The sequence below is a fragment of the Mirounga angustirostris genome, unplaced genomic scaffold, assembly GCF_029215605.1.
Source record: "Mirounga angustirostris isolate CCGP_5_RB_7025 unplaced genomic scaffold, mMirAng1.0.hap1 SCAF_8, whole genome shotgun sequence".
NCBI lineage: Eukaryota > Metazoa > Chordata > Mammalia > Carnivora > Phocidae > Mirounga > Mirounga angustirostris.
Window position 1 is genome coordinate 102,517,329 of NW_026991716.1, and position 11,350 is coordinate 102,528,678.

The 11,350-nt window shown below is 36.8% G+C and overlaps 1 protein-coding gene across 5 annotated transcripts in view; it reads right to left on the minus strand.

Annotated features, from left to right (window-relative positions):
* The window catches only part of MCM9 (minichromosome maintenance 9 homologous recombination repair factor), a 125,758-nt gene that overhangs the window by 79,345 nt on the left and 35,063 nt on the right, over nt 1-11,350 (minus strand). The window lies entirely within an intron of this gene.

Below are 11,350 nucleotides of genomic sequence, written 5' to 3' on the forward strand. Positions count from 1 at the left end.
CATCAGAAGAAACAGACAATCTGAATAGGCCCATATCCATTAAAGAAATTGAATCAATAATTAATAACCTTCTAAAATAGAAAGTATCAGGTCCAGATGGCTTCACTGGTGAATTCTACTAAACATTTAAGGAAGAAAGGATATCCATTCTCTACAGTTTTTGCAGAAGACAGAAGTAGAGGTAATACTTCCTAACTCATTCTATGCCAGCATTACCTTAATACCAAAGCCCAACAAAGACATTACAAGAAAACTACAGCCCATATCTCTCATGAACATAGATGCAAAAATCTTCAGTAAAATATTAGCAAACTTGTGCTCCCTTCGGCAGCACGTACACTAAAATATTAGCAAACTAAATCCAACAATGTATAAAAAGAATTATATACCATGACCTAGTGGGATTTATCTGAGGTATGCAAGGCTGGTTCAACAAGCAAAAATCAATTGATATTATCTATCACATCAACAGACTAAAGAAGGAAAAAACCTCACATGATAGACTCAAAAGTCCATTAACAGTAGAACAGATAAAGAAATTGTTGTATATTCATACTGTGCCATAAGACAGCAATAAAAAAATGCAGTGCAACTAAACACAATATAGATGAAATATTAAAACAAAATATTGAGCAAAAGAATACACACTCTACAATTTCATTACTGTAAAGTAAAAATACCAGGCAAAAACAAATTAGTGTGACTAGACTTGACCTACAAGAAATACTAGGGGAGTCTTTCAGGTTGAAATGAAAAACACTAAGACAGTAACTCAAGTACACATAAAGAAATAAAAAACACCAGTAAAGTTAACTACATAGGTAAATATTAAAGATGGTATCAATGTAATTTTGTTGTAACTCTTTTCTTCTGATTTAAGTAAAAACTACAGAAAGCAAAAATTATAAAACTGTGTTGGTCAGCTTATAATGTATATAGATGAAATCTGTATGACAATAGCACAAAAGAAAGTGAAGGGAACAGAATTATACTGGAACAAAATTTTTATATACTATTAAAATTAAATTAGTATTAATCTGAATTGGATTGTTTTTACATTAAGATGTTATAATAACCCCCAAGATAATCACTAAGAAAATCACCCAAAAAAATACAGTAAAAGAAGCATAAGGGTATTAAAATGATATACTAAAAATTACATTAAGCACAAAAGAAGGCAGTAATGGAGAATACCGCAACAAAGAAGACATAAGCCGTGTGGAAAACAGTGGAATATAGCATTCATAAATCCTACCCCATCAGTAAGTATGTCAAATGTAAACACTTTAATAAAAAGCAGTTTGTAGAATGAATATAAAGACGTGATCCAACTATGTGTTGTCTACAAGAGACACACTTTAGACAGTAACCAAAGGAGGGTTGCAGTGGCTATGCTAATATCAGAGAAATATTTTAATACAATTTTAAAAATATGTTAATGTGAGAATAGCATTCACAAGTGAAGACATAATCACACTGGCTTCTGCACTAGTTAGATAATATCTAGAGCAGAAGTCAGCAAACTATGATCTGTGGGCAAAATCTGGCCCAACCACTTGTTTTTGTAAAAACAGGTTTTTTGCAACACAATCATGCTCATCATTTACTTACTGTCAATGGCTACTTTCAAACTACAATGGCAGAGCTAAGTAGTTGTGACAAACACTGTATGGCTGTCAAAATCTAAAATATTCATAGCTGGCCTTTTATAGAAAAAAGGTTGCTGATTGTTGATCTAGAAAATTAATGTTTACTTTTGGGACATCAAAGTTTAAAAGAAATACTAAAAAAGAGAAGGGTAAACAGATAATAAAGGACAAGGAAATAATGTTATTTAAAGAATAGTTTATGGCACAGGGTATGATTAGCCTGAAAGATTTAGAGAAGAGAAAATAATTTTTACATACTTAGAGAACTATCCTTTGGAAGAGAAATTAGACTAATTGGGGGCAGCTTCAAAAGAAATAACAGAGACCATCACGCAGAATTTTATAGGGAACTACTGGAAAACTTGAGGTGCTTAAAATGGAATGGGCTACTTTACAAAGCAGTAACTTTTCATCAAAGTAATTATGTAAGCAAATGTGGAATATCCATTTGTCAGGGATAGTGTAGAAAGACACCCATGCAATGAATAGGTAGCTGTATAAAAAAGTAATCAGACCGGACATTGGGTGTAGAAATTACTTTTAATAAATTAATAAAATATGAAAAAGGAAATAGAAAATACTTTGAGAGGAAAGAAAATGAGGACACAACTTACCATAACTTACGGGATGCAGCTAAGGCAGTTCTTAGAGAGTAACTTATAGCTATAAATGCCTACATTTAAAAAGAAGAAAAATCTGAAATCAATAATCTATGCTTCCACTTAAGACACTGGAAAAGAAAAAAAAGAAAAGCAAACTAAATCCAAAGCAAGCAGAAAGAAGGAAATAATAAATATTAGAGCAGAAACTGAAATAGACAATATAAAAATGACAGAGAAAATAAAACCAAAAGTTGTCAGTCTTTTAGGTACCTAACCAAACCAATAAAAGAGAAGAATCAAATTACTAAAATCAGGACTCAAAGATGAGACATTATTACTGACTTTAGAAAAATAAAAAGGATTATTATAAGGGAATACAATGAACAACTGTGTGTTAACTACTTCTATAACCTGGATGAAACTAACAAATTCCTAGAAAGACACTACCAAAACTGACTCAAGAAAAAAAGAAAATCTGAATAGACCTATAATAAGTGAAGAGATTGAATTAGTAATAATAATAAACTACTCATGAAGAAAAACCCACACACAGATAGCTTCACTGGTGAATTCTACCAAACATCTAAAAAATCAAGTAACAATTCTTCACAACTCTTTAAAAGTTGAAGAGGGAACACTTCCTAACTCATTCTATGAGGTCAGTATTACCCACATACCAAAAAGCAAAGACATCACAAGAATACTAAAGACCAATATCTCTTATGACTACAAATACAAAAGCCTCAACAAAATACTAGCAAACCAAATCCAACAATATATAAAAAGAATTATACACCATGACCAAGTGGGATTTATCTGAGAAATATAAGATTGATGTAGATCTGGAAACCAATTTATGTACCACTCTCATATTAATAAAGGACAAAAAGCACATGATCACCTCGACAGAGGCAGCAAAAACATTTGACAAAATTCAATACTCTTTCAGTAAAAACAGTCAACAAACTAGGAACAGAAGGGAAATTCCTCAACCTGATAAAGGGCATCTATAGAAAACCCACAACTAAACATCATTCTTAATGGTATAAGACTCAATGTTTTCCTGCTAAGATCAGAAACAAGATAGGGATGTTCACTCTATTTTTTTTTTTTCAGATTTATTTATTTATGAGAGAGAGAGCATCCAGGGGGTGGGGAGAGGGAGGGGCACAAGGAGAGGAAGAGGAGAAACATACTCCCTGCTGAGCACAGAGCCCCATGCTGGTTTAATCCTAGGACCCAACCTGGAGACCAGGACCTCAACCTAAACCAAGAGTTGGGAACTCAACCAACTGAACCACCCAGGCAACCCCACTCTACTATTTCTATTAAACACTGTACTGGAGATTCTGGAAAGGGCAATTAGGCCAAAAACGAAATAATAGGCATCCAGAGGGGGAAACGAAGACGTAAAACTATCTCTATTTGCAGATAACATAATCTTGCATACAGAAAATCCTAAAGAATCCACAAAAAATTTATTACAACTAATAAATGAGTTCAGCAAGTTTAAGAATACAAAATCAATTTTTAAAAATCAGTTGTATGCCTATACACTTTTTTAAAAGATTTTATTATTTTTTTTTGAGAGAGAGAGAGCACAAGGGAGCACGAGCAGGGTGAGAGGGAGAAGCAGACTCCCTGTTGAGCAGGGAGCCTGACATGGGGCTTGATTCCAGGACCCTGAGATCATGACCTGAGCCGAAGGCAGAGACTTAACCGACTGAGCCACCCAGGCTGGAAGACTTAATATTGTTAAGATGACAATATTCCCCAAAGGTTTCTACAGATTCAATGCAATCCCTATCAAAATCTCAACTATCTTCTTTTTTTTTTTTTTTTTTAAAGATTTCATTTATTTATTTGACAGAGAGAGACACAGTGAGAGAGGGAACACAAGCAGGGGGAGGGGGAGAAGGAGAAGCAGGCCTCCCGCGGAGCGGGGAGCCCGATGCGGGGCTCGATCCCAGGACCCTGAGATCATGACCCGAGCCGAAGGCAGACGCTTAACGACTGAGCCACCCAGGTGCCCCTCAACTATCTTCTTTGTAGAAATTGATAAAGTGATACTAAAATTCATATGGAAATTCAATGAATCCCAAATAGCCAACATAATCTTGAAAAAGAACAAAGTTGGAAGATTCACACTTCCTGACTTCAAAACTTACTACAAAGCTACAATAATCAAGAAAATATGGTAATGGCATAAGGATATAGACCAACAGAACAGAATTGATTGTCCAGAAATAAACCCGTACATTTATGGTCAATTCATTCTTGGGGGAAAGAATAGTCTTTTCAAATGATACCACTGGGAAATTGGACATCCACATGCAAAAATATGAATTTGGACCCCTACGTCACATCATATACAAAAATAATTCAAACTGGATCAAAGACTTAAATATAAGGCGCTAAAAGTATAAAACTCTTAGAGGAAAACCATCCAACAATTCCACTTTGGGTATTTATCTGGAGAAAACAAAAACATTAACTAGAAAAGATACATGCACTTCCATGTTCACTGCAGCATTATTTACAATAGCCAAGACATGAAAACAAGCTAAGCGTTGATGGATGAATAAAGAAATTGTAGTATATATACACAATGGAATATTATTTAACCATAAACAAGAATGAAATCTTGCCATTCACAACACATGGATAAACCTTGAGGGCACTATGCTAAGCAAAGTAAGTCAGACAGAGAAAGACAAATACTGCATGATCTCTCTTACATGTGAAATCTAAAAAAGCTCATAGATATAGAGAATCAAGCTCATAGAAACAAGAGATAGATTGGTGGTTGCCTATCTATTGGTATGGAGGGAGAAATGGATGAACTGCTTTTTTTTTTTAAATTTTAGTTTAAATACACTGAATATTATAATAAAAAACTTAAAAAATGAAACTTAAAATCCTCGAAGAAAACAAAAATAAAGTAAATGTATAAAATGCTTCAATTAAATAAAACAGGTGTAAATCTTCATGACCTTTGATTATAATGGCAGTGTTTTCAAGAAGTGACACAAAAAGAACAAGCAAAAAAAGCAAAATAGATAAACTGTACTTCATCTAAATTAAGAGCTTTTGGGCAGCAAAGGCCACCACCCAAAAAAAGGAAAAAAAAAACCTCACAGAATGGGAGAAAATTTTTCTGAACCTCATATACACAAATCTCTGAAAGTCTCTGATAAAAGCCTTGTATTTAGAATACATAAAGAACTGGGGCGCCTGAGTGGTTCAGTCATGATGCATCTGCCTTCGGCTCAGGTCATGATCTCAGGGTCCTGGGATCGAGCCCCACATCGGGCTCCCTGCTCAGCGGGGAGCCTGCTTCTCCCTCTCCCACTCCCTCTGCTTGTGTTCCCCCTCTCGCTGTGTCTCTCTGTCAAAGAAATAAATAAAATCTTAAAAAAAAATATATATAAAGAACTTGTGATTGCTTCGGCAGCACATATACTAGGATATATAAAGAACTCTTGCAACTCAATAAGAAAAAGACAAAACCCAATTGTTTAAATGACCAAAGGATCTGAACAGACATTTCTCCAAGGAGATATACAAATGGCCAATAAGCAAACAAAAAATGCTCAACATCTTTAGCCACCAGGGAAATATAAGTCAAAACACAATGAGATACCACTTCACATACCACCCATGGCTATAATCAAAAAGACATAATAACAAGCATTGGTGAGGATGTGGAGAAATTAGAACGCTCACATGTTGCTGGTGGGAATGTAAAATGGTGCAGCCACTTTGGAAAACAGCCTGGTAGTTCCTCAAAAGGAGTTATCATATGACCCAGCAATTCCACTCTTAATTAAGCATATAACCAAAGGAATGGAAACATAAGTCCTGCACAAAAATTTGTACACAAATGTTCATAGCAGCACAGCTGTTATTTAAAAAAAATTGTAATCATACTGGGTTTCTTAGAAGTAGATTCTTCGTGTGCTGGATTCAAGGCTTTTGCAGGCACAGATTTAACCAACCTAAAATCTATCAATTAATTACCTGTTAGCTCATTTGTGAAACATCTCCCCTTCGTATCTTTTCTAGGTTTTTTTTCTTTTTTTTTTTTTCTTTCTTTTTTTTCTTTTCTAGGTTTTGGCCTCTTCCACATGACCCTGCATATGAGGCCTCCAATCTCACAAAGCCTCCTTGCCTAGCTTCTGTCAAGCGAGACTCCATCTAATGCTGACTGTCTCTATAGTAACCAACTAGAAATGCTGCTATGCTTAGCAGTGGCTTTGTGCAAGCAGTGCTCTAGCCTAGAGAGGTTTTAAAGATTTGAGTCCTTTCTCTACTTACCACACATTTCTCCTGATACTGGAAAAAGAGAGCATCTGATGAATGAGAGGTAGAAGGTTAAAGAGAAAAGGACTGAATATAAAACATGAAGGAAGATGGATGAGTGGAGACTGAGTTCAAGAGGAAAATGAACTTAGAAGGAGCTTTGTTTATTAGAGGGGTAAGAACACATGGTAAAAAACTAGATACAAGAAATAGAAAATAATTATTAAGCATTTCCATTCATATTCTTCTGGTCAGAAACACTATAATGATATTAACATCAACAAACTGTCAACAACAAACAGTTGTTTATATCTTCAGCAAATCTGTAACCAAATGATGGGTAGCAGTGAACACAAAACAGTGAAAATGTTATTAATGAGGTGGAACACAGAATGGGGGGGGTCATACTTTATGTAACAAATACGGAAACCTCTTAAAAAGTATAGCAAGGTTCTAGGATGTGTAGTTCCATCCTCCCCGACATCCCTTCTGCAACAGGAGGCTTGACCTCTGTAGTGGCCTCAAGGGGGAGACTCCCATCGCTTTGCCTTGGCTGAGCCTCCTCTCACTCCCAGTATATACCTGCGCTAACCTCATTCATGGAGCTGCGTTCCTCAAGAGTTCATTAATCAAGACATTACTACTGTGTCTCCCAGCCTATGGGTTCTTCCAGGAAATGATACCAATTGCTTTTTCTTCTCATAAAGGCCACTTTAAATATCTGACAGAGGAGAGAGATTAGAGAAGCACTAGGTCAGCAATTAAAGGAACAAGTTTCTGAGCACCCGTGTCTTCATTTGTTATGTGGGAATAATACCTTACCCTCCTACCATCCCAGGATGTTTTGAAGCTTAAAAGCAGGTTATTTAAACATTATTTACAAATGATAAAGCATCACACCATATTATACATATGTACCATATATATATCGTACCATATATACATACACATAAACTATACACACATGCACACACATACACACAAAGCCTTTATTGTGATACCCAATTTGCCTCCCACAGAACTTTAACAATAACTAAAGTTGCATCTAACACATTCTAATCTGTACCATACTCACTTGATTACATAGTTACCTTTCCAATAAAGTCTATGTATGTTTTGTCTTTGTATATTCCACAGACACTAGCACAATTTCACGTAATAAATGCTCTCTCTATATGAGTTCTTAAAATCATTATTGTAGGATTTATTCCTTTTAGAAATGTAAACTGCAGCAAATCTTGACATTCCACATTTATTTAGAAAATCTTATTTAAAACTATCCATTAAGGGATGCCTGGGTGGCTCAGTTGGTTAAGCGTCTGCCTTCAGCTCAAGTCATGATCCCAGGGTCCTGGGATCGAGTCCCACATCAGGCTCCTTGCTCAGCAGGGAGCCTGCTTCTCCCTCTGCCTGCCGCTGCCCCTCCTTGTACTCTATCTCCGACAAATAAATAAATAAATAAAATCTTTTAAAAAATGACTAAAACTATCATTAAATTTTGACATCCTATAACTAATAAATAATTGGGAGCCCTTTAAACTAACTAAAGATCATATTACAACAAACCTTACATGAGAATTTTTTTAAAAGATGAGGACAATAATGCAAATGTCTCTTTAAAGAGAATTAAATGCAGGGCTAATATAATTACCCCAGGTGGAAATCCAGGATTTGAACAAAAGCAAGAGGTTAGCACTTCTATTCCTATAACTTCTGCAGCAGGCAGGAGCTGAGACTTGATTTAAATCTTAGTTATAATATATTTTAATTCAATGTATTTTAATTTAATTCAATTTAATTCTAGTTCATTTTAATTCACTCTTTCATCTTGTTTTGTGTGTGACTTCAAGTTTAAGATTCTTAAAAAGCCCTCTGCAGAGGAGCTTTGGAGCAAGGAAGCAAGCTGCATCTTGTCCCTTCAGATTTTAAGTTGTATGCCCAACACCAGTAGGTACTTTCTCTGAATAGCTACGGCACACCACTCCACACCCCGCCACAACCTACTGGCATGGCTACATGGTCACCTCATTTCACAGCACAGAAAGCACTTGATAACAGACCAATAACTGGATTAAATAAACTTAGATTGCCAAATAAGCCTAACTGTGAGGGAAAATAATTGTAGCTGTATTCTTTTGCTAGGGCCACCATAACAAAATACCAGCCTGGATAGCTTACACAATATAAATGTATTTTCTCACAGTTTTGGAGGCTAGAAGTACAAGATTAAGGTGTCAGCAGGGTTGGTTTCTTTTACAGCCTCTCTTTGGCTTGCAAATAGCTGCCTTCTTGCTGTGTCCTCAGATGGTCTTTTCTCTGTGTATGCTACCCTTGGTGTCTCTCTTTATGTCCAAATTCCCTCCTGTCTTAAGGACACCAGTTAGAATGGATTAGGGCCCACTTTCAGGAACTCATTTTAACCTAACCATCTTTTTATAGGCCTTATCACCAAATACAGTCACATTTTGAGGTACTGGAGAGTTAGGGCTTCAACATATGAATGGGATGGGGGGACACAATTTAGCCTATAACAATAGCTAACTAGGTTCATTTATCTCTGTCTGAGAGGCACTAGTTTAGGCTTTGTTCATCTTAGAACCCAAAGGATCTCTTTCAGCCATCCTTCTCCCACATAATCTGTACAGAGAGAAGCAATTTTGGAGATTATGTTCTATGTAGCCCTCCAAGCATCACATGGGTCCCCTTGGGTACTTAATAAATGAAGACACTCATGGCGCCCCATCTGTTACAATATGGTTAGCTGTTTGAGAGTCACCAAAAAGTTGTCCAGCAAGAGATCTTATAAATTGTCTCTGAAACCAGAGTGGTGCTTTTACAATGTTTTCTCCTCTATGAGACACCAGCTCACTTTGAAATATGCCACCGCACATCTGGGAATCCCTTTGACCTTTCTTGCAAAGTATTGTCAACGGGGAAGAAAGAAACTATGGGAGAAAGTGCTCAAAGGCTCTTTAATGTTTCTGAGGAGCAATAATAAAAGAGTTAGGACAGACAACATGAGAGGCCCAGAGCCAATATTTGTGGCTTCCAGTGGACTATTAAGGAAGGTCATTTCTCCCTTAAATATGGTTGTATATGACATGTTAAACAAAAGATTTTAAAGAAAATAAGCCAAACTAGTGGTATCCAGGTTGATCTTTTCAGTTCTTGATGCATCAAGTTTTATGGAAGATGTACCTTATTATGACATACCTATGGTCAGACTGCAAAATACACTATTTTACCAAGCTTATAATGTCATTTTTATAAAGCAAGTAAATTAGAGTCTCCTCTTAAGAGTGCCTGCAATAATCAGAAAACTGTATACACCATTCTCAAGGGAGTCATGTTTTAATCTTCAAAAGGCCATTTATCTTACATATCTAGTGTATCTTAACAGCGTACAGCAATTAACACTTTATCTTGGCTAGTGTTAGGACCAGCACTATTAGGAGTGAACAGAGAATATGGTTTATCAGTCACAGTAATCTGCATTTATCACCACACAAACAACTGGGCTTGAGGAAACCTTTTCTGGTAGGTTCTAGTTTACTGTTTAATCCATTGCCAATAAAATGAGAACTCCCCCTCTAAGTAGTTTTCCTAAATATGGGGAGGCCTGGTATTACCTGTGCCATATTAACTTTCAAAAGACCAGCAGATAAAGAAGCCACATCAACAGCAACCTACTTAAGTATGAACAACGCCCAAAGAATGACAACTCAAAATCCTGGGCACTATACTAAAAAACAACTCCTTCAGCACAGATGATAATTAAGAAATAATATTTTCTCTGAATTTAATTAGCCAAGGTCATTGGTTTCACTCAAAACACTGAAGGGAAAAAAATAATGGTTTATGAACAGCAGGTATTAAAAGCACTCTTTATAGCACTCTTACTAGGTAAACAGAAATTGCTCAACAACCCCACAAATGTGTTAAAACCTCTCCCTTTCCCCACAATGGTAGTCAAACAGCATAAATGAACTGACATGAATGCCAATGAATCAAGCAAAAACTCCTCAAAAAACTTGTCTGTGGTGCCACAAATTTTTATTTGGTAACGGTTTGTCATAAATTTTTTGAAAATCACATGTCCTGGTATGCTGCTGTCTTTACTCTTCCTTTCCCTTTCTTACCATATTTTTTGCCCTTTGGTTTCCTGACACTTCCATTTTCTCTTTTTATGTTCCTGTTATGCTCACCAAACGACAGAAACCCGCGGTGTAACTGATCACATCTCTAGCAATCTTTTTCTTATTCTAGGGCTTTCCAGATTAGAACGGGAGACCCAGGTGCAGCCCAAATATTACCTACTCAGATTTTCCAAGCAAAGTGTGCGTGGAAAAGCCTCTCTTCACCCTTCATTTTGTGTCTCTTTAACTAACGGCGCTGTAGTGCCCAAACGCAGATATTGACCAAGAACCAGATTTCCAAAATGGCTTTGCTCCTTTCGAGCCGGCATAGGGTCTATAAAATACAATTTCTTTCCACTGCAACCAACCCTTCTCTCTACCCCAAATGTTACCCTGTACGGAGACAGCGGAACCTAACCCAGTATAGACAACCGAATCACAGCTCTAAATTCAGTAGAAAGACGGCACAACCGTTGGACTGATGTAAAAAGAGCGTTAAAAGAAAAAAGAAAAAGAAAAAAACCCAAGCAGAAACCACACCACGCAAAAACCCGAGGGGCGGGCGTCACCCAAAATCGCGCCCTCCCGCCGCCTCGCCGGCCGCGAGCACGCCTCCCCGCCGCGGCCACGCCTCCTCCGTCCCCGCCCCGCCCCGCCGCGG